Source organism: Neoarius graeffei, chromosome 18 (assembly GCF_027579695.1).
Source record: "Neoarius graeffei isolate fNeoGra1 chromosome 18, fNeoGra1.pri, whole genome shotgun sequence".
Taxonomy (NCBI): domain Eukaryota; kingdom Metazoa; phylum Chordata; class Actinopteri; order Siluriformes; family Ariidae; genus Neoarius; species Neoarius graeffei.
In genome coordinates this window covers 15,716,921-15,740,283 of record NC_083586.1, presented here as the reverse complement: position 1 = coordinate 15,740,283, position 23,363 = coordinate 15,716,921, and the positions used below count along the sequence as shown (strand labels likewise).

Below are 23,363 nucleotides of genomic sequence, written 5' to 3'. Positions count from 1 at the left end.
AGCAAAAATCCCAGAACCACTTGGGGGACCTAGTGAATGACCTGCAGAGAGCTGGGACCAAAGTAACAAAGGCTACCATCAGTAACACACTACGCCGCCAGGGACTCAAATCCTGCAGTGCCAGACGTGTCCCCCTGCTTAAGCCAGTACCTGTCCAGTTGTCCAGTACATTTTTTTTTCGTTTCTGTTTCCGGTTGAGAGTACATTGTGCGCATTCTGGCTGCCGCTTCTCACCAGAGCTTTTTTAATTTTATTTTCTTTCTTTTTCAATTTTCTTTTTTTTTCTGTGTGTTTGTGTAGTTTGATGTTTGAGTGTTTTGTCCGCCGGTTGTGGTGTAGCTCCGGACCCAGTTTTGGGCGTTGGTTTCCCTCCAGGCCTTGGTTCGCCGTGGGTGATGCCTGTGCTACCAGCTGTGGACTGCAGTGAGCTTGTTGCTCATTTTACATCGTGGTTGTCCAGCGCTCTGCGCTTTAATGCTTGGCGTGATGTTCCGAGCGATGTTGCTCGGTGGTGTCGTGGCGGCTGTGCAGGCAGTTTGGGACACACCAGTGCTCTGCGTGGCGGAGCTTCTCTGCTCGCTTTGTGGATCCATGGCGTGGTGTTCGAGCGATGTGGTTGATGGCATCACGGCGGCAGTGCTGGAGATGTGGGACTCGTTTTAATGCTCTTTTTGGTGGGACTGTGGTTGCTACACCACGGAAATTACATCCTGACTCCTACTTGGTGGAATTTTTACTTTTTTTTTATTATTTATTCATTTATTTTTTTTTCTTTGTTTATAATTGTAAAGCGTCATTGGGTTTCTTGAAAGGCGCTATATAAATTCAACTTAATAATAATAATAATAATAATAATAATAATATGTCCAGGCCTGTCTGAAGTTTGCTAGAAAGCATTTGGATGATCCAGAAGAGGATTGGGAGAATGTCATATGATCAGATGAAGCCAAAATAGAACTTTTTGGTAAAAACTCAACTTGTCGTGTTTGGAGGAGAAAGAATGCTGAGTTGCATCCAAAGAACACCATACCTACTGTGAAGCATGGGGGTGGAAACATCATGCTTTGGGGCTGTTTTTCTGCAAAGGGACCAGGACGACTGATCCGTGTAAAGGAAAGAATGAATGGGGCCATGTATCGTGAGATTTTGAGTGAAAACCTCCTTCCACCAGCAAGGGCATTGCAGATGAAACGTGGCTGGGTCTTTCAGCATGACAATGATCCCAAACACACCGCCCGGGCAACGAAGGAGTGGCTTCATAAGAAGCATTTCAAGGTCCTGGAGTGGCCTAGCCAGTCTCCAGATCTCAACCCCATAGAAAATCTTTGGAGGGAGTTGAAAGTCCGTGTTACCCAGTGACAGCCCCAAAACATCACTGCTCTAGAGGAGATCTGCATGGAGGAATGGGCCAAAATACCAGCAACAGTGTGTGAAAACCTTGTGAAGACTTACAGAAAATGTTTGATCTCTGTCATTACCAACAAAGGGTATATAACAAAGTATTGAGATGAACTTTTGTTATTGACCAAATACTTGTTTTCCACCATAATTTGCAAATAAATTCTTTAAAAATCAGACAGACAATATGATTTTCTGGATTTTTTTCTCATTTTGTCTCTCATAGTTGAAGTGTACCTATGATGAAGTGTACCTATGATGAAAATTACAGGCCTCTCTCATCTTTTTAAGTGGGAGAACTTGCACAATTGGTGACTGACTAAATACTGTACTTTTTTGCCCCACTGTAGTTATATAATGGACATAAAGTCCATACTTTCAGCTTTCATTTGAGAGTATCCAAATTAAAATTGGATGAAGGGTTTAGGAGTTTCAGCTCCTTAACATGTGCCACCCTGTTTTTAAAGGGACTAAAAGTAATTGGACAATTGACTCAAAGGCTATTTCATGGGCAGGTATGGGCAATTCCTTCATTATGTCATTCTCAATTAAGCAGAAAGGCCTGGAGTTGATTTGAGGTGTGGTGCTTGCATTTGGAAGATTTTGCTGTGAAGAAAACATGCGGTCAAAGGAGTTCTCCATGCAGGTGAAACAAGCCATCCTTAAGCTGTGAAAACAGAAAAAACCCATCCGAGAAATTGCTACAATATTAGGAGTGGCAAAATCTACAGTTTGGTACATCCTGAGAAAGAAAGAAAGAAAGAAAGAACTGGCGAACTCATCAATGCAAAAAGACCTGGACGCCCACAGACGACAACAGTGGTGGATGATCACAGAATCATTTCCATGGTGAAGAGAAACCCCTTCACATCAGCCAACCAAGCGAACAACACTCTCCAGGAGGTAGGAGTATCAATATCCAAATCTACCATAAAGAGAAAACTGCATGAAAGTAAATACAGAGGGTTCACTGCATGGTGCAAGCCACTCATAAGCCTCAAGAATAAAAAGGCTAAATTGGACTTTGCTAAAAAAACATCTAAAAAAGCCAGCACAGTTTTGCAAGAACATTCTTTGGACAGATGAAACCAAGATCAACCTCTACCAGAATGATGGAAAGAAAAAAGTATGGCGAAGGCATGGTACAGCTCATGATCCAAAGCATACCACATCATCTGTAAAACACGGCGGAGGCAGTGTGATGGCTTGGGCATTCATGGCTGCCAGTGGCACTGGGTCACTAGTGTTTATTGATGATGTGACACAGGACAGAAGCAGCTGGATGAATTCTGAGGTATTCAGAGACATACTGTGTGCTCAAATCCAGCCAAACTGATTGGTCGGCGTTTCATAATACAGATGGACAATGACCCAAAACATAAAGCCAAAGCAACCCAGGAGTTTATTAAAGCAAAGAAGTGGAATATTCTTGAATGGCCAAGTCAGTCACCTGATCTCAACCCAATTGAGCATGCATTTCACTTGTTAAAGGCTAAACTTCAGATGGAAAGGCCCACAAACAAACAGCAACTGAAAAACGCTGCAGTAAAGGCCTGGCAGAGCATTAAAAAGGAGGAACCACAGCGTCTGGTGATGTCCATGAGTTCAAGACTTCAGGCAGTCATTGCCAACAAAGGGTTTTCAACCAAGTATTAGAAATGAACATTTTATTTACAATTATTTAATTTGTCTAATTACTTTTGAGCCCCTGAAATGAAGGGATTGTGTTTAAAAAATGCTTTAGTTCCTCACATTTTTATGCAATCATTTTGTTCAACCCATTGAATTAAAGCTGAAAGTCTGAACTTCAACTGCATCTGAATTGTTTTGTTCAAAATTCATTGTGGTAATGTACAGAACCAAAATTAGAAAAATGTTGTCTCTGTCCAAATATTTATGGACCTAACTGTATTTCCCATATTATCTATGGGAAAAAAAAACAAAAGAAAAACGACAAGAACAATAGAATGGGCGTGTTGATCCAAAAGCTGTATACAAGCACACTACACCACTTCGGGCCAGAAGTCTCAGAGTTGGAACGATGTCTCTATCTCGAACGCCCTAGGAGGAGTAGTGGATCCAAAAAATGTGTCGGAATAAGGCAAAATAAGTAAACTTAAGAACAATAGTGTGCTTGCCTTTGGCAAGCACACTAATAAGTTATTTAGTTCCGCATTACCTGTTGTAGTTCCGCATTACCTGTTGGGGCTTTAATTGATGAGACGCACAGAAACACATGTATGAGGAAGCTGCGCATTCCATCCCGGGGAAAAAAGGGCACAGCAGCTTCTGTGCTGGTAAGACACGTTGTGCTGCTCTCTCCCATTGTTTTAAGCTAGCGAGAGTAAAAGTTGCTAAACCTGGTTTAAACTGCAAAAAAAAAAAAAGCTCGCATGAATTTACTGTGAGCATGTATATGACTTTTACAGTTGGTTTTGGTTGTTAAAAGAGACGCTAAACAATGTTAAAATCGTCGGAGATTTCTGCTCATTGACATATTTTTTGACTCCCTGCAGGGGAGAGACCACGCCAGTGCCTGTGTGTGTGTGACTTATGTGCCCTCTCTTGCTACATTACAGAAAATTAAAAGTGCTGATCCTGTTTCCTGTCTGAGTGTCCTTCTTAAGTCTGCTACACAGGGTCGCAGGCGAGCTGAAGCCTATCCCAGCTGACTATGGGTGAGAGGCGGGGTACACCCTGGACAAGTCGCCAGATCATTGCAGAGCTGACACACAACCATTCACACTCACGGCCAATTTAGAGCCACCAGTTAACCTAACCTGCATGTCTTTGGGGAAAACCAGAGCAAACCCACACAGACACGGGGAGAACATGCAAACTCCACACAGAAAAGCCCTCGCTGGCCGCTGGGCTCAAACCCAGGACCTTCTTGCTGTGAGGCAACAATGCAAACCACTACACCACCGTGCCGCCCGAATGAGAAGTATTATCACATAAAATGGGTTCGAGCCCAGCAGTCGGCGAGGGCTTTTCTGTGTGGAGTGTGCATGTTCTCTCCGTGTCTGTGTGGGTTTGCTCTGGTTTCCCCAAAGACATGCAGGTTAGCTTAACTGGTGGCTCTAAATTGACCGTGAGTGTGAATGGTTGTGTCAGCCCTGCGATGATCTGGTGAATCATCAGGACCACCCTCCCTAACCTACAGGACATATTCCAACCGCTGCAGGGACAGAGCCAGGAAGATCGCCAGTGACCCCAGCCACCCAAATAATAGACTGTTCTCCCTGCTGCCTTCAGGGAGACGCTACCGACAGCTGAAGGCCAACACTGAGAGAATGAGGAGGGGCTTCTTCCCTCAGGCCATCAGACTGTTGAACTGTTCACACTGATAACAAGATACACTACTATGCACTACTGCACTTTGGACTTTAAGGACTTGTAACCACACAATCATCACATCTCTACCATGCTTCCACGCATTAATATAGTTTTTTTTTTCACTCCTTACCCTTTATTTCTATAGTTTTTAATTTATCTTATCTATATACTTTTACACTCGCAACGACCATAATAATTTCACTGTAATTACTTGTAATTATATGTGACCAATAAAAGAATTTGAGTAGATTTTTTATGAGCACTTTGTCAGTCATATGTTAAAGGTGCAATAGTTGTTTTTCCCCCCCTCTTACTAATAATATGAATAAGCTGGAAATAAATAGAACGTGATCACACACACACACACACAATATATATATATATATATATATATATATATATATGTGTGTGTGTGTGTGTGTAGTGGTTAGCACTGTTGCCTCACAGCAAGAAGGTTCTGGGTTTGAACCCAGCGGCCGACGAGGGCCTTTCTGTGTGGAGTTTGCATGTTCTCCCCGTGTCTGCGTGGGTTTCATCCCACACTCTAAAGATATGCAGATTATGTTAATTGGTGGCTCTAAATTGACCGTGAAAGTGAATGGTTGTTTGTGTCTCTATGTGTGTGTCAGCCCTGCGATGATCTGGCGGCTAGTCCAGGGTGTACCCTGCCTCTTGCCCATGGTCAGCTGGGATAGGCTTCAGCTTGCTCAGTGACCCTCATGGGATAAGCGGTTACAGACAAAAAAAAAAATATATATATATATATATATATATATATATAGCGGTGGGCGGCACGGTGGTGTAGTGGTTAGCTCTGTCGCGTCACAGCAAGAAGGTCCTGGTTCGAGCCCCGTGGCCGGTGAGGGCCTTTCTGTGCGGAGTTTGCATGTTCTCCCCGTGTCCGCGTGGGTTTCCTCCGGGTGCTCCCATTTCCCCCACAGTCCAAAGACATGCAGGTTAGGTTAACTGGTGACTTTAAATTGACCGTAGGTGTGAATGTGAATGGTTGTCTGTGTCTATGTGTCAGCCCTGTGATGGCCTGGCAACTTGTCCAGGGTGTACCCAGCCTTTGCCCGTAGTTAGCTGGGATAGGCTCCAGCTTACCTGCGACCCTGTAGAAGGATAAAGTGGCTAGAGATAATGAGATGAGATGAGATGAGGCTCCAGCTTGCCGGCGACCCTGTAGAACAGGATAAAGCGGCTACAGATAATGGAGATGAGATCAGAAATAATCATCAGGGTGTCCATAATTGTGGAACAGTGTCGATAAGTGTGGATAAAGGCGTCAATACTTGTGGAATGGTGTCATGTGATCTGATACGCCAAGTAATCAGGAATCAACTCATTTTTTTCAAACTGGAAATTTCAGTAATTATTCATGCACAATTTATGTATTGAAAGTCTTTTCTACTTTTGCAATGGCCAAAAGATTGTTAAGGTGTCGATAAATGTAGCTGCCGCTCTCTCTCTCTCTCAATCTGTGTGTGTATGTGTGTGTGTGTGTATATATATATATATATATATATATATATATACACACACACACATACAGTGGGGCAAAAAAGTATTTAGTCAGCCACCAATTGTGCAAGTTCTCCCACTTAAAAAGATGAGAGAGGCCTGTAATTTCCATCCTAGGTACACTTCAACTGTGAGAGACAGAATGGCGGGAAAGAATCCAGGAAATCACATTGTAGGATTTTTAATGAATTAATTGGTAAATTCCTCGGTAAAATAAGTATTTGGTCACTTACAAACAAGCAAGATTTCTGGCTCTCACAGATCTGTAACTTCTTCTTTAAGAGGCTCCTCTGTCCTCCACTCGTTACCTATATTAATGGAACCTGTTTGAACTCGTTATCAGTATAAAATACACCTGTCCACAACCTCAAACAGTCACACTCCAAACTCCACTATGGCCAAGACCAAAGAGCTGTCAAAGGACACCAGAAACAAAATTGTAGACCTGCACCAGGCTGGGAAGACTGAATCTGCAATAGGTAAGCAGCTTGGTGTGAAGAAATCAACTGTGGGAGCAATTATTAGAAAATGGAAGACATACAAGACCACTGATAATCTCCCTCGATCTGGGGCGCCACACAAGATCTCACTCTGTGGGGTCAAAATGATCACAAGAACGGTGAGCAAAAATCCCAGAACCACACGGGGGGACCTAGTGAATGACCTGCAGAGATCTGGGACCAAAGTAACAAAGGCTACCATCAGTAACACACTACGCTGCCAGGGACTCAAATCCTGCCGTGCCAGACGTGTCCCCCTGCTTAAGCCAGTACATGTCCAGGCCCATCTGAAGTTTGCTAGAGAGGATTTGGATGATTCAGAAGAGGATTGGGAGAATGTCATATGGTCAGATGAAACCAATATAGAACTTTTTGGTAAAAACTCACCTGTCGTTTTTGGAGGAGAAAGAATGCTGAGTTGCATCCAAAGAACACCATACCTACTGTGAAGCATGGGGGTGGAAACATCATGCTTTGGGGCTGTTTTTCTGCAAAGGGACCAGGACGACTGATCCGTGTAAAGGAAAGAATGAATGGAGCCATGTATCGTGAGATTTTGAGTGAAACCTCTTTCCATCAGCAAAGGCATTGCAGATGAAACGTGGCTGGGTCTTTCAGCATGACAATGATCCCAAACACACCGCCCGGGCAATGAAGGAGTGGCTTCGTAAGAAGCATTTCAAGGTCCTGGAGTGGCCTAGCCAGTCTCCAGATCTCAACCCCATAGAAAATCTTTGGAGGGAGTTGAAAGTCCGTGTTGCCCAGCAACAGCCCCAAAACATCACTGCTCTAGAGGTGATCTGCATGGAGGAAAGGGCCAAAATACCAGCAACAGTGTGTGAAAACCTTGTGAAGACTTACAGAAAACGTTTGACCTCTGTCACTGCCAACAAAGGGTATATAACAAAGTATTGAGATAAACTTTTGTTATTGACCAAATACTTATTTTCCACCATAATTTGCAAATAAATTCTTTAAAAATCAGACAATGTGATTTTCTGGATTTTTTTTCCTCATTTTGTCTTTCATAGTTGAGGTATATCTATGATGAAAATTACAGGCCTCTCTCATCTTTTTAAATGGGAGAACTTGTACACATAATGGAAGGCTTCAGCTTGCTCAGTGACCCTCATGGGATAAGTGGTTACAGACAAAAAAAAAAAAAAAAAAAAAAAAATATATATATATATATATATATATATATATATATATATATATATATATATATATATATAATTTTTTTGTATATATATATGTATGTATGTATGTATATATGAGTGATTCCACGCTTATGGGTACTGAAATGGGGACATGAACTTATTTTTAAAAATTCACCTAAAACCATTTCTTTTTTTTACCATCAGGTTACAAAACATGTAATCTTTAATGAATGATATGTTAAAAGATAACTTTAATTTTCTGAGATGTAATAAAAACATATTTATATGCCAAAGTCAGAACGTAACAGAAGTGTTGTGGACATATATATTCTCAATTTTAACAATGTAGAATTACTTTTTGAAACATAGGAAGGTGATGTTTTAGCAAATATAATTAATAAACGTGTAGTAGAATAAACATACACATTCTTTCAATAAGATTAACATGGTATATAGCTAGATTGTAATTAATTTGTAACAGACGCGAGATGGACAATCGTAACAGAAGTAATGTAACAGACATCATTTTGGAACTCATAGGCTTGACTTTGGCATATAAATATGTTTTTATTACATCTCAGAAAATTAAAGTTATCTTTTAACATATCATTCATTAAAGATTACATGTTTTGTGACCTGATGGTAAAAAAAGAAATGGTTTTAGGTGAATAAGTTCATGTCCCCATTTCAGTACCCATAAGCGTGGAATCACTCATATATATATATATATATATATATATATATATATATATATATATATATATATATATATATATATATATATATTTGCCTTGCAAAAGTATTCATCCCCTTGGCATTTTTCGGGTTTTGTTGCCTCACAACCTGGAATTAAAATGGATTGTTTGAGGGTTTGCCTCATTTCATTTACAGAACGTGCCTACAACTTTGAAGGTCTGAATTTTTTTTTTTTATTGTGAAGCCAACAACAAATAGGACAAAATAACAGAAAACTTCAACATGCATAACTATTCACCCCCCTAATATCAGTACTTAGTAGAGCCACCTTTTTTGGCAATTATAGCTGCAAGTCATTTTGGATAAGTCTCTATGAACTTGCCACATCTAGCCACTGGAATTTTTGCCCATTCCTCAAGGTAAAACTGCTCCAACTCCTTCAAGTTAGATGGGTTGAGTTGGTGTACAGCAATCTTCAAGTTATGCCACAGATTCTCAATTGCATTGAGGTCTGGGCTTTGATTATGTCATTCCAAGACATGGGATAGGATATCTTATCAAGTCACTGGCTCGCCGGATGACAGATGATGATGATGAAGACATTTAAATGTTTCCCTTTAAACCACTCCAGTGTAGCTTTAGCAGTCTGTTTAGGGTCATTGTCCTGCTGGAACGTGAACCTTCATCCCAGTCTGAAACCTCTGGCTGACTCAAACAGGTTTTCTCACAGAATTGCCCTGTATTTAGTGCCATCCATCTTTCCTTCAGTCCTGACCAGCTTTCCTGTCCCTGCAGATGAAAACATCCCCACAGCATGATGCTGCCAACACCATGCTTCATTGTAGGGATGGTGTTCTCAGGGTGTTGGGTTTGTGCCACACATGGCATTTCCCATGATGGCCAAAAAGTTCAATTTTTGTCTCATTTGACCAGAGAATGCTCTTCTATGTGTTTGGGGAGTCTGCCACATGTTGTTGGGCAAACTCCAAATGTGTTTTCTTCAGCAATGGCTTTTTCTGGCCAATCTTCCATCAAGCCCCACTCTGTGGGGTGTACAGCTTAAAGTGGTCCTATGGACAGGTACTCCCATATCCGCTGTGGATCTTTGCAGCTCCTTCAGTGTTATCTTTGGTGTCTTTGTTGCATCTCTGATTAATGACCTCCTTGCCCGGTCTGTGAGTTTTGGTGGACAGCCTTCTCTTGTCAGGTTTGTAGTGGTGCCATGTTCTTTCCATTTTGCTGTAATGGATTTCATGGCGCTCCCTGGGATATTCAAAGTTTGGGATATTTTTTAGAACCCAACCCTGATCTATACTTCTTCACAAGTTTGTCTCTGGCCTGTTTGGAGTGCTCCTTGGTTCTCATGTTGCTTGCTTAGTACTGTTGCAGAGTCAGGGTCCTTCCAGAACAGGTTGAGTTATACAGACATCATGTGACAGATTATGTGACACTTTGATTGCACACAGATGGATCTTAATAATATAATTATGTGACTTATGAAGTGAATTGGTCGGACCAGGTCTTATTTAGGGGTTTCATATGAAAGGGGGTGAATACCTATGCACACTCCAGATTTCTGTTTTTTCATCTTAAATTATTGTTTTTGTCACAGTAAAAAACAATTTGCACCTTTAAAGTGGTAGGCATGTTGTGTAAATCAAATGGTACTAACCCTCCAAAAATCCATATTAATTCCAGCTTGTAATGCGACAAAAACCAAGGGGGGTGAATAATTTTACATTGCACTGCGTATCTCTCTCTCTATATACACATCCATTATCTGTAGCCGCTTATCCTGTTCTACGGGGTTGCAGGCAAGCTGGAGCCTATCCCAGCTGACTATGGGCGAGAGGTAAGGTACACCCTGGACAAGTCACCAGGTCATCACAGGGCTGACACATAGAGACAAACAAACATTCAAACTCACATTCACACCTACGGTCAATTTAGAGCCCCCAATTAGCCTAACCTGCATGCCTTTGTACTATGGGGGAAACTAGAGCACCCGGAGGAAACCCACACAGACATGGGGAGAGCATGCGAACTCCACACAGAAAGGCCCTCGTTGGCCGCTGGGCTTGAACCCAGGACCTTTTTGCTGTGAGGCAACAGTGCTAACCACTACGCCACCGTGCCACCCATATGTATGTATGTATGTATATAGTGTGTGGGTTATAATTTTCTGACAAGAAAACATAAGAATCTGCTACTGTAACTGGCTGTACACAATAAACTCGCCTCAGCTTTTCTTTAAAGAGTCGAGTCTTTTTTTGCATAGCCGACTAAAAGGCCAAAAATGAAAGTAAGCATCGAGTTTTGTCTTTTATAAGTTTTTGTTTCCTGGTAAGGTTCCACAAAGACCAAATGTGTTAGTTTTAGCCTGGTTTGCTCTAATGGCATTTCTGCATACATATAGCAGAACAGTTGTTTTGGGGTAAAAGTGTACAGATTTTATAGCAAAGTGTAAAGGTACTGAAGTTTTCACTGAAGAAAATTCCTGAAAAATGCTCCAAATGAGAAGTATTATAGCATAAAACACATAGTTGGTATTATAGCATTTAGTATTATAGCATAAGTATTATATGTATAAGTATTATAGCATAAAACACTACACCACCTGCCGCCCTAATATGATCCACCTATTGAAATAATAGAGACCAAAACTTGACAAACATTGCCTAACTGCTGAAAAAGTTAATGCTGGTTAAAACAGAAAGGTGTCAGCATTAACTTTTTCAGCAGTTTGTACTACAGTAGCTCTTCTGTGGGATTGGACCATATGGGTTTGTCTTTGTGCTCCATGTGAATCAATGAGCCTTTGAACCCAGAACCTTCTCGCTGTGAAGAAACCTGTCGCCGGTTCACTGGTTGTCCTTCCTTGGACTACTTTTGGTAGGTACTAACCACTGCATACCTGGAACACCCCACAAAATGTGCCATTTTTGAAATGCTCAGACCCAGTCCTCTGTCCATCACAATTTGGCCCTTGTCATAGTCACTCAGATCCTTATGCTTGCCCATTTTTTCCTGCTTCCAACACATCAACTTCAAGAACTGACTGTTTTCTTGTTGCCTAATATATCCCACCTTTGGACAGGTACCACTGTAATGAGATAATGAATGTAATTCACTTCACCTGTAAGTGTTTTTCACTTTATGGCTGATTGGTATATATTTTTTCTTCTTTGTCCTCTTTTTTTTGTAGGGGGAACTAAGGTCATCATGGTACACATGAATTTCTGACGTACATACATTAGGCTTTCCATATAATCCTTAATCTGTGTTCTTATGAAAGAAACAGTTCTGTACATCATAGACACACTGTTTCCACTTCACCTTTGTTTGCAGAAATAAATTAGATTCCAATTATTTGCAACAAAACAAGATAATTATTTTACTAGCCCAATTTGGTGTAAAAAAACACAACCCTAGCAACTTTGCATTAACTCTCCTGACTGTGAAAACATTCATATAGTGAACATGGAGCAGTGTGATTTCTGCTCCAAAGAGCCTCTATTTGTACTTGATCCCATTTTTTACTCCTAGCCTAGGTGTAATAATAACTACTGTGTGAATGGACAGTGAGTATGGCATTGGTTCCTCGAGCGCTCAAGCATAAGCGATTTGTTTATGACTATCGCAATGCTGACTTCATTGGCCTTCGTTCTTATTTACAACAGACCGCGGTCCTGTCCAACACCATCTCTGAAAAAGAAAACATCAATGATGACTGGATTAGCTGGAAGTCTGCATTTCAAGCAGCTGTCAAGCAGTTTGTTCCATCTAAAAAGATCAGAGGCAGGAATAGTCCTCCTTGGATATCTGGTGAGATTCTTCATGCCATCAAGAAGAAAGCACGCATTCGTCGTCAATTTATTCGTTCTCGCACTGACCATTTAAAGGAAAAGTTCAAACGACAGCGCTCAGTGGTAAAACATCTTCTAAAGGAGAGCAGAGATCAGTTCTTTGGCTCTCTAGACAGGGAACTAAAGAACAATCCTAAACGATTTTGGTCACTCCTGAAGCTGAAATCCAAGTCAAGCAACTTCCCGCAAACAATGTCAATGGCTTCTGATAATAACACTAGAATCAAGGCAAACGACCCAGATGATATTGCTAACCTGTTCAACCGTTACTTCACTTCTGTCTTTACTACAGACCATGGTACGAGCATCATGGATGATCTACTGCCTGATGATACCGATGAATCTTTACTTACATCCTCAGGAACTCTGACGTTCACTAAGGAAACGGTAGAAGCATCACTTAAGAAACTTGATCCGTCCAAAGCTTTAGGTCCTGATGGTATACCTGCTCGACTCCTGAAAGAAACAGCCATTCAGGTTGCCCCCTCTTTGTGTGCTCTATTTAACAAATCGCTCAGTCTCGGCATCGTACCAGATGACTGGAAACTAGCTAATGTAGTTCCCGTGTTCAAAAAAGGAGAGAAAGACCATATGGAGAACTATCGACCAATCTCATTATTATCTCTGGTTTCCAAAGTCATGGAGCGTTGCGTTTTCACCACCATAAAAGATCAGACAACAAGCCTTATCAGCACTGTGCAGCATGGATTCGTACCTGGTAGGTCTTGTACGACTCAGCTCATTGAAGTTCTTGATCACATTGGAAGCTTGCTTGACCGAGGAAACCAGATTGATGTAATATATTTGGATATGTCCAAAGCCTTTGATAAAGTTTCTCACCGTCAACTAATCAACAAACTCTATCAATATGGTTTTAGGGGTAATATCCTAAACTGGTTTCAGTCTTATCTGCACGACCGTAAACAACGAGTCACGGTACTTGGCGCTACTTCTATTCCTTTATCAGTTACATCAGGTGTCCCTCAAGGTTCAATCCTTGGTCCAATGCTGTTTCTTCTGTACGTCAATGACTTGCCAGAGACAGTATCATCTTCTAGAGTAGCTACATTTGCGGATGACATTAAGCTGTTTAAAGCAATTTCAAACATGACAGATTCTTCCTCCCTGCAGAAAGACCTTGAAGATTTGGGCCAGTGGTCTCTGTCATCTGGACTAAAATTTAATGAAAGCAAGTGTAAAGTTCAAACTATCAGTAGAAAAAAGAATAATGTTTTTCATCCCTATTTAATGAATAATATCCATCTCAAACGAACCAAAGAAGAACGCGACCTTGGAGTGTGGATTACTTCTGACCTCTCATGGAAAAAGCAAGTACTCACACAGTGTGCAAAAGCTAATCAGCTGTTGGGCTATGTTAGACGGTCTACAAAATGTTTAAATTCTCAATGTTCAAGACGTACCATTTACCTCACCATCATACGCCCGCATTTAGGGTATGCGACGCAGGTATGGGCTCCTCAGTCTGTAGAACTCATCAGACGAACTGAACTGGTTCAAAGACGGGCTACAAAATACATCCTTGGTTTGCCATACATCTGTGATATTAACTACAAGGAAAGATTATTAAGAACAGAACTACTTCCTTTATGTTACTGGCACGAGTATCTTGACATGGTACTATTTTATAAGCTTGTCACTGGGATAGCTAAGATTGATCCCAAAGTCACACCATCGGTAATCAGTCCAAGAAAAAGGACAAGAAACCAAGGTTCAGCTGAAATCCTGTTTAAACAACCATTTTGCAGAACCTCCACATACCAGAAGTCATTTTTGATAAGAACGACAAGAATTTGGAATTCACTTCCGCAAGAAACTCGTCAACTCAAAGTATCACTGTCTTCCTACAAGTCGCTCCTCTTACAGTACTACACACTATCCTTACAGTCTACTTATGATCCAGATGACCTACGCTCATGGAGAACAATATGTGTGAAGTGCAATTCTGCACGAAGTCTTCATAAGCCTTTGACTTGTTGTTTTTAAATATTTTAGAATTAATTAAGACGTTTTTGTTATATTTTCACTTTATAGAAGGGTCTGCAGTAAATGGCTCAGCTGTTGCGGATTCCCTGCCTTGTTATTGTTGTTGTTGATATTATGCTTTTACATAATTTAATTATTCTAAGGCAAAGTTAAATAAAAAAAAAAAAAAGTATGCAGTGAGCTCATGTATCATGAAAATATTTTTTAAAAGGATGACTTTTTTTTAATAGATCACCTTCCCATATAGCATACTGTATATGTTATTAAGAAAGGAAAACAAGCAGATCTTGGTTTATTGAAGGCCAATAAATACATGTAAAAACTAGATTTTATGAAAGTTTTCCCCCTAATTAATCGTTATTAATTTAGCTAAAAAAAAGAAACAAGTTTGGGGTCTGTTAGGGTTTTGCTGGGATTTGAACCTGGGTTGCTGGTGTGATAATCCAGCAAACCCCCACTAAGCCACCAGGGGAATGACTCAAGTGCAGAGGCGTGAGGCGGAAGTAGAAAAGTATCAAAAGGTTTATTTACAATATTTACAATCCAAAAGAAATAATCCAAAACGCTCAGAAGATGAAGGGATTCTTGGTTCTGGTGCAGACCTCACAGGACAGGACAAATAACCTTACTTCCTTCTCCATGTTAGGCCACCTGAAGCGCCTTTTCAGGAAGTCCAGGGTCCTCCGAGCTCCCGGGTGGGTGGTGAGAGGGGAAGAGTGACCCCACTGGAGAACCTTGGCCCGGGCTTGATGTGGGACGTGCAAGAGGCCCGATGGCCCCGTCCCAGGACCGGGGTCCTGGCGTTGGGCTCGTCGGACGGCCTCCTCAATACCCCAGCGGACAGGGGCCACAATCCGGGACACAGGGATAATAGGCCTGACTTCACTCTCCCTGTTAGTGGCGGAGAACAGCCTGGACAGTGCGTCAGGTTTGGTGTTCTTGGAGCCGGGGCGGTACGAGAGGGTGAAGTCAAACCGACTGAAAAACAGGGCCCACCTAGCCTGTCATGGGTTCAGTCTCTTGGCTTGCTGGAGGTACTCCAGGTTCTTGTGGTCAGTCCAAACCAGGAATGGATGTTGCGCTCCCTCCAGCCAGTGCCTCCACTCCTTAAGGGCCAGTTTGACCGCTAGCAGTTCTCGATCCCCCACATCGTACCGGGACTCCACAGGACTCAGGCAGTGGGAGAAGTAAGCGCAGGGGTGCAGCTTTCCTTCTGAACGTTGAGAGAGCACCGCGCCGACACCACTGTCCGAGGCATCCACCTCCACGATGAATGGTTGGGCGGTGTCCTGGAGGACCAGAATGGGTGCCATGCAGAAGCAGTCCTTGAGGTCTTTGAATGCCTTTTCCGCCTGAGGAGACCAGACATAAGATCCACCTGTCCCTTTGGTGAGGTCCGACATGGGTGCTGCTACAGAACTAAAGTTCCTGATAAACTTGCGGTAGAAGTTAGCAAATCCTAAGAACCGCTGAACCTCTTTGATGGACTTGGGAGTGGGCCAGTCCCGGACGGCCAGGGTCTTGGCTGGGTCCATTTGGAGTTGGCCTGTCCGTACAATAAAACCCAGAAAGGAGACCTCGGGAACATGAAATTCGCATTTCTGGGCCTTGGCGAACAGATTGTTCTGTAGCAGCCTCTGGAGAACCTGGCGGACATGGTGGTGGTGCTCCTGCATGGTCTTGGAAAAGATAAGGATGTCGTCAAGGTAGACAAAAACGTACAGGTTAATCATGTCCCTCAAGACGTCGTTGATTAGGGCCTGAAAAACAGCTGGTACGTTGGTGAGTCCGAAGGGCATCACCTGGTAGTGCCCAGACGGGGTGTTAAATGCAGTCTTCCACTCATCTCCCTGTCGGATACGGATGAGGTGGTATGCGTTCCGTAGGTCCAACTTGGTGAAGACGGTGGCGCCTTGGAGCAGGTCGAATGCTGTGGACATCAGCAGAAGGGGATATCGGTTCAGGCCCCTGTAGTCAATACATGGTCGGAGCCCCCCATCCTTCTTGCCGACAAAGAAGAAGCAGGCACCAGCAGGTGAGGTGGAGGGTTGAATGAACCCAGAGACCAGGGCATCTTTGAGGTATTCCTCCATGGCCTTGCGTTCTGGCTGAGAGAGGGAAAACAGTCTGCCACGAGGAGGGGTAGTCCCAGGGAGCAAGTCGATGGCACAGTCGTAGGCCTGGTGCAGAGGAAGAACGGCGGCCCTGCTCTTGCTGAAGACCTCCTTGAGATCCCAGTACTCTGTGGGAACTTGAGATAACTCGGTGAGATCAGGGGGCTCGGCAGGAGACACAGGAGAGCTAGAGAGCAGACAAGAGGCATGGCATGCAGGGCCCCATTCCACAACCTGGCTAGTAACCCAGTCTATACGAGGGTTGTGGCGAATAAGCCAAGGAAGGCCTAGAATAACTGGGAACTCAGGTGAAGGAATCAGGTGCAGGGATATTTCTTCCTTGTGACCTTGAGACTGGAGGAAGACTGGAGAAGTAACTTGGGTGACTCTTCCATCACCTAACACTTGGCCATCGAGGGCAGACACAGACAGTGGGACTTCAAGAGGCGCAGTTGGGACATTGATGCTTTGGGCGAAGTGGATATCCATAAAGTTCCCAGCTGCCCCTGAGTCTAACAAAGCTTGACAAGAGTGGACAGACTCACCCCAGGAGATGGAGACCAGGATGTAGATTCCTTGGCCAGGGAGTCCGGGAGAGAGGGTAGGCCCTGTCACAACCCTCCCTTGGCTGGACGGGGCGGTCCTTTTCCCGAGAGTTCAGGACATGATGCTCGGAAGTGACCAGGCTTGCCACAGTAGATGCAGCACTTGTCCCTCCTTCTGCGCTCCCTCTCAGATGCGGAGAGGCAAGTATGACCCACTTGCATGGGTTCTGGACAGTCACCGGAGGAGGTAGACGGGCTCCAGGTAGAGGCAGGGAGGCCGGGAAGGCTGAGGACTTGGCGGCGTTCTCTCATCCTGTTGTCCAGACGAGTAGAATGGGAGATGAGAGTTTCGAGGTCACTTGGGCATCCAATAGAGGCCAGGCCATCCTTGATGGGGTCAGACAGACCATGGTGGAAGGCTGACACCAGGGCAGTCTCGTTCCATCCACTTACTGCTGCGAGCATCCGGAACGAGATGGCATAATCTGCGACGCTTCCTCCTTGCCAGATGGATATGAGCTTTCTGGCTGCGTCTTTACTGATGTATGCTTGATCGAAGACCCGAAGCATCTCTTCAGTAAACAGTTCAAAACCAGAGCACTCGGGTCCCCATCTCTGCCAGATAGCTGTTGCCCAAGCTCATGCCTTACCAGCTAACAAGGTTATCACAAAGGCGATCTTGCGGCGATCCATAGTGTAGGTGGTAGGCTGGAGCTCAAAGGTGAGTTGGCACTGGGTAAGGAACTCCCGGCACTCACCGTGCTTGCCGTCATACCTCTGTGGTGCAGGAAGGCTGGGTTCGCGAGGTGAAGGAGACAGTGTGGCGGGAGGCACTGGAGCAGGAACTGGATCAGGATGAGGAGATGCAGGCAGAGGTGTCAGCTGTGCCAGGGTTTTCCCAATTTGCTGGGGCAGTACCTCGTGGCGAGCAAGGGCCTCACATTGGCTTGTGAGCATACGTCCATGGTCGCTCCGAAGCGTGTCAAAGCTGCCATAATTCCCTGAAGGTTGGCCGGGTAGACAGTTGAAGCAGCCTCTGCTGAGTCGGTCATGACGGAATCTTTCTGTTAGGGTTTTGCTGGGATTCGAACCTGGGTCGCTGGTGTGATAATCCAGCAAAACCCCACTAAGCCACCAGGGGAATGACTCAAGTGCAGAGGCATGAAGTAGAAAAGTATCAAAAGGTTTATTTACAATATTTACAGTCCAAAAGAAATAATCCAAAATGCTCAGAAGATGACGGGAAAAATAAAAAAATATCCAAAAGTCCAAAGTAAATACAAAAGCCAAAAAACCAGAAAAGGCAAAAATACCAATGCTCAGAAGATCCAAAACAGTAAATACTAAGTCCAAAAGTTCAAAAAGAAAAGCAAAGTGCAAAACCAAAAAGACAAAGGCAAGGAACACGGTACAAGGGTAACTGGAGCTAAACATAACAGCACAAAGACTCCATGACAAGAGGACTGAACTCAGGGGTATAAAAACACAAACTAAAATAGGACACAGGTGACACTAATGAGGACTAGGCGGGGCACAAGACACATGGAAAACAACAAACATAAAACAGAAACAGTGGCGGCCTCTAGAGGCCAAGACAAACATGACAAGAAAAGGAAATAACAGCGGCCTCTAGAGGCCAAAACAGTCCCAGTCCTAACAGGGACAAGTAAAAGAAACAGGAAAAAAACGAAACAGTTAATGTATAATAATTTTGTAAGCGACTCAACACAAGGCTCCAGACTGCGGCCATGTAGTGACTATTTTTGGAGACAACATGACTAAATTTATAACCAGAGGTGAACAAAGTACCCAACTTCATTACTTAAGTCAAAGTACAGATCCCACTGGTCAAATGTTACTCCAATACAAGTGGAATTTGTACAGTCAAATTTTTACTTAAGTTAAAGTACCGGAGTACTTGCTTTTAAAAATACTTAAGTATTAAAAGTACATTTTCTGTCACCGCATTGTTGTATTATTACCACAGTGCTTACAAAACCTAATGCCTCTAAAACAACTGACTGGATTTACTGATTAACTTGTAGAACCTGTAGAATAAACACCTGGTGAATGTTACAAAATGAAACACAACTGAAATGATAAAGAACCATTGTCATTTTCATATTTTTTTTTATTGTCACACTCCTCCCCACCCCCACAAAGCAGCATGGTAGTGTGTCTGACCCAGCTCTGGCAGTGTGTGCACACATGCATGTGTATATTAATCAGGAAGACAGTGGAATAGCTGTAAATACAGCTTGCTCAGAAAATAAAAATGACAATCCAACCTGCTTAAAACCCAGGTCCACACCTCTAGCTTAATAACTGCCCAACAGCAACACTGCTTTAAGCAAGACAAAAAACATGCAAGACCATCATCTGACATCAAAACAAAAATTTCCAGCAATTTGTTGTGACTGACTAGTACAATACTGTCCATCTCACAGGTCTCACGTGCATGCAAGTGTATGTATTCATGCACATATGAATCTGCCTGTGGAATCATGGTGGTTTAACATTAAGCAAGCTAGCCAGTGAAGCTCCACCCGACATGCTAGCAAAATCTTTTCAAACTCGAAATCATATTGGGTAGCTAACGTTGCTCGAAAAGAAAGATTTTTACATTTTGTTTATTTGGCAAGATTATGCTAAAACATTTCTGAAAGCACTTCAGATAAGTTAATGTTATTCATGTTAGCGTAACTCCATGTTTACATGCTAACAGTCTCCAAGTTAACTAGCTATGTGTTATTATTAGCTGTGGACAAGGCTATGGCAACTTGACGGGCAAATCCATATGAAGTCATTTGACTAACCAGGCTGCACAGCTATTGCAACGTTATCGCTAGCTCTAAAAGCACAGACAACTTCATTGCAATCTTTCTCTTGGAATAAAACATTTACAGATCTCAATATGCTTCCGCAGGTTGGACGGTGAGTTTTTGTAGGCTGTGATGTGCTCCGTTTTAGGCAAATGGAGCAAACATTTAAAACAAAACAACTCTTTATTCCTTTCAGAAAACTGAAACATGGGTTCTAGCTATAGCCATGAGTGCGTGCATTCCCCAGAAGAACCGCCTCCTTCCATTATGCCATCAACTGATCGTGTTAAATAATGCTGCGGAGAAATAATTTATCTTGATTTTATACAGTCTGTGGACGTAACCTGACCCTAGTGATTACTGATAGGCTGTCTCAGTGTCACCTGCAAAAAAAAACAATCACGTTTTACAAAAGAAAAACACCTCCACTTTCAAAGCCGCTTCATAGTAACGAGGACCTTGATAGAAATGTAGTGGAGTAAAAAGTACGATATTTGTCTTTCAAATGTAGTGAAGTTAAAGTCATAAGTTGCCAAAAATATTAATACTCAAGTAAAGTACAGATACTCAAAAAGTGTACTTAAGTACAGTACTCAAGTAAATGTACTTCGTTACTGTCCACCTCTGTTTATAAGTATGCGGACCAGTGCAACTTGCTACAGAGCCCCTAAAGGGGCATATTTTAATCATCCATTAATTAAACATCATATATGATGTGAAACACCTGGAGAGAGTGAGAGTGTGTGTGTGTGTGTGTGTGTTAGTAGGTGAGATGGTAGGTGAGACAAGCAAATTCCTAGATCCTGGATGCTGTTCATTCTTCATGATAACAGGCAAGTGACTGGGCAGGACTGATATACAGTAGTGAAAAATAAAACAAATATTGAATAATGTGAAACAGCAACTACGGACAGGAGTGAAGACAATGTGACTGTAACAGCTAGACTTTGAGCTCATTACCACTATCACGCTAGTTATCTAACATGAAAGTAGTTAGATAGGGAGCTCCATAGCTAGTTACCTAACATGAACAATCACTATTTCACTAAATAACACAAAAGTCAAGTTCCATGCAGATTTCATTAGCTCCAACTAATTTCCACAAACCCTATAATAGCAAAAAATGTATTCTTCATTTTTATCAAGTAAAATTCTGTTTCATTCATTATTTTTATTATTAAATGGTTGCTTATTATATGCAAAACAACAGCATGATATATCTAACATGTTTAGTTATTATCTCTGCCCATTACTGTATAACTTGCTTAGAATTTACAGTCAGTCAATCTGTCTACCAGGATATTTTCCCCAAGTTGTCAAGCCACTGCCAGGTATGACATCACACTGACCAGACCAAGGATCTGGAGTGAATTCACTGGGCAAGTGAAACTGAGATAGTGAATTCTCAAATTAATGCAAATGAGAACCACACAACATCCAATCAGTTCAGCATGTGATATGTTTGGTATGTGGCATTTTCTAGACAGGCGGGAGTAACAAAAAAAAGTTCTGACCAAGATGATGGATGCTAAAGGCTACATGTAAAATGAAAACATGTTGCGTTGTGTTGCATGTTGATTTAAATTTTGTGCTGGTGCTTGTAACATTTTCAGTAAAAAGCATTAGTGCTACGAGTGGAAAAGAAATTAATCTAGAGCCCTGCAAAACAGTAAAGTAAGAAATGACTTGAACAGAGACTAATAACAAAACAGTAATTTTGAATAGCTATATTTAAAGCCAATCAGAAATGTAGATATTTTAAATAATTTAATATCATGCATTTCCATAAGTTACCGTTATCTGCATAATTTCTAATACTTCTAAATTACAACTGACCAAAATAGCTGCATTATTTGACTTAATGTTTGGGTCTAAAACTTGACCAGGTAGTTGCGGGCCTTCATGAGACACTTCTGGCAGCTTTGCAGGTTGCTGCGTTTGCTGCCAATATCATGATCATCTTTCAGCAGGTGATCCGTGTTGTTTTTGTCCTGCATGAGCTTCTGCAGCTGTGTTGCTGAGTCCTGCAGCAGCAGGTACGTGATCACCAGTGGCAGCTGATCAGCCAGATGCTTACTCACAATCTAAACACATGTTCAATTAAAAGAAATAATTTAATTCCACTCAACCCAAATACAGTCAAATTAGCAACAGACTTAATGGCAAAGTCAAAAGCCTGAGGCCTACATTTAGTTTTTGCTTGCTTACTTTGCACTGTGATAACTTTTTATGAGTTATGATTTGCAACTTACAAGTTTGTTAAATAATAATTCAGCATTTTTTGTCACTAAAATGACCTTAAACTAGAATAATCAGCCAAAAATGCTGAAGTGGCTAATAGCAAATCTTAGCTAGCAGCTAGTAAGTGTAACATACTTCAGCTCACACTATTAAGAGTAACTGCTGGAGGCTACAGATGCCTATACCACTATATGTTACACACATTCCTTACAAGAACGCGGTCACCCGCTTCAAGAGTGGATTCAACAACTCTTCTGTCAAAGCGGAGTTTATTGCTCTCAGCTATCTTCATAGTGTTCTCAGTGGCCATCCGGTAGCTCTCCTCTAGGTGGCCTTTCAAGTCATGCGCATACTGGGAATGTGCCTTAGGTTGTCTGCTTACAGGCAGACCAAATGCCAAATCAACTGGTAACCGAGGTTGTCTACCGAACATCAGTTCGTAGGGACTGAACCCCGTCACATTACTCCATGTGCAATTATAGGCATGCACAAAAGGCTGAACAAACTTTCCAATGACACTTGTCCTTATTTTCCAAGGTGCCCAACATCTGGAGGAGGGTCCAATTGAATTGTTCCACTGGATTCCCCCTGGGATGATATGGGGTGGTCCTGACCTTTTGAATACCAGCGAGGGAACATGGCTCTTTTATTGTGCGAGATTCAAAATCGGGGCCCTGGTCATTCAGAAGTTTTTCTGGAAAGCCATAGTGCACCAGAAAGTCCTCCCACAAACACTTGGCCACAGTCTGTGCCTTCTGGTTTCGAGTGGGCACAGCAACTGCGTACTTAGTGAAATGGTCTGTCAGGACTAATATATCTTTTGTGTTCCTCCAGTCAGGCTCCAATGATAGAAAGTCCATGCAGACCAACTCCAATGGTCTGCTGGTCTTAATATTTAACAAGGGAGCTGCTCTCTCAGTTGGGGCCTTCTGTCGCACACAACGTTCACCCGATTTGATCTTCTGCTCTACACATGTGGACATTCTAGGCCAATAAAATCTTGCTCTCACTAGGTCAAGGGTCCGCTCTGTGCCCAGGTGACCCAAATCGTCATGTAGGCTTCTCAAGGCTGTGGCTCTCGGTTCACTTGGTAGCACTAGCTGATGTGTGACTTGCCCACGTTCTTGTCGCGTTCTGTATAACACACCATTCCTCATCTC

The 23,363-nt window shown here is 42.6% G+C and overlaps 1 pseudogene; it reads right to left on the bottom strand.

Moving 5' to 3' along the window:
* Positions 1-21,833: 21,833 nt before the first annotated feature.
* LOC132865719 (interferon-induced GTP-binding protein Mx1-like) overlaps positions 21,834-23,363 on the bottom strand; it is an 80,888-nt pseudogene continuing 79,358 nt past the window's right edge.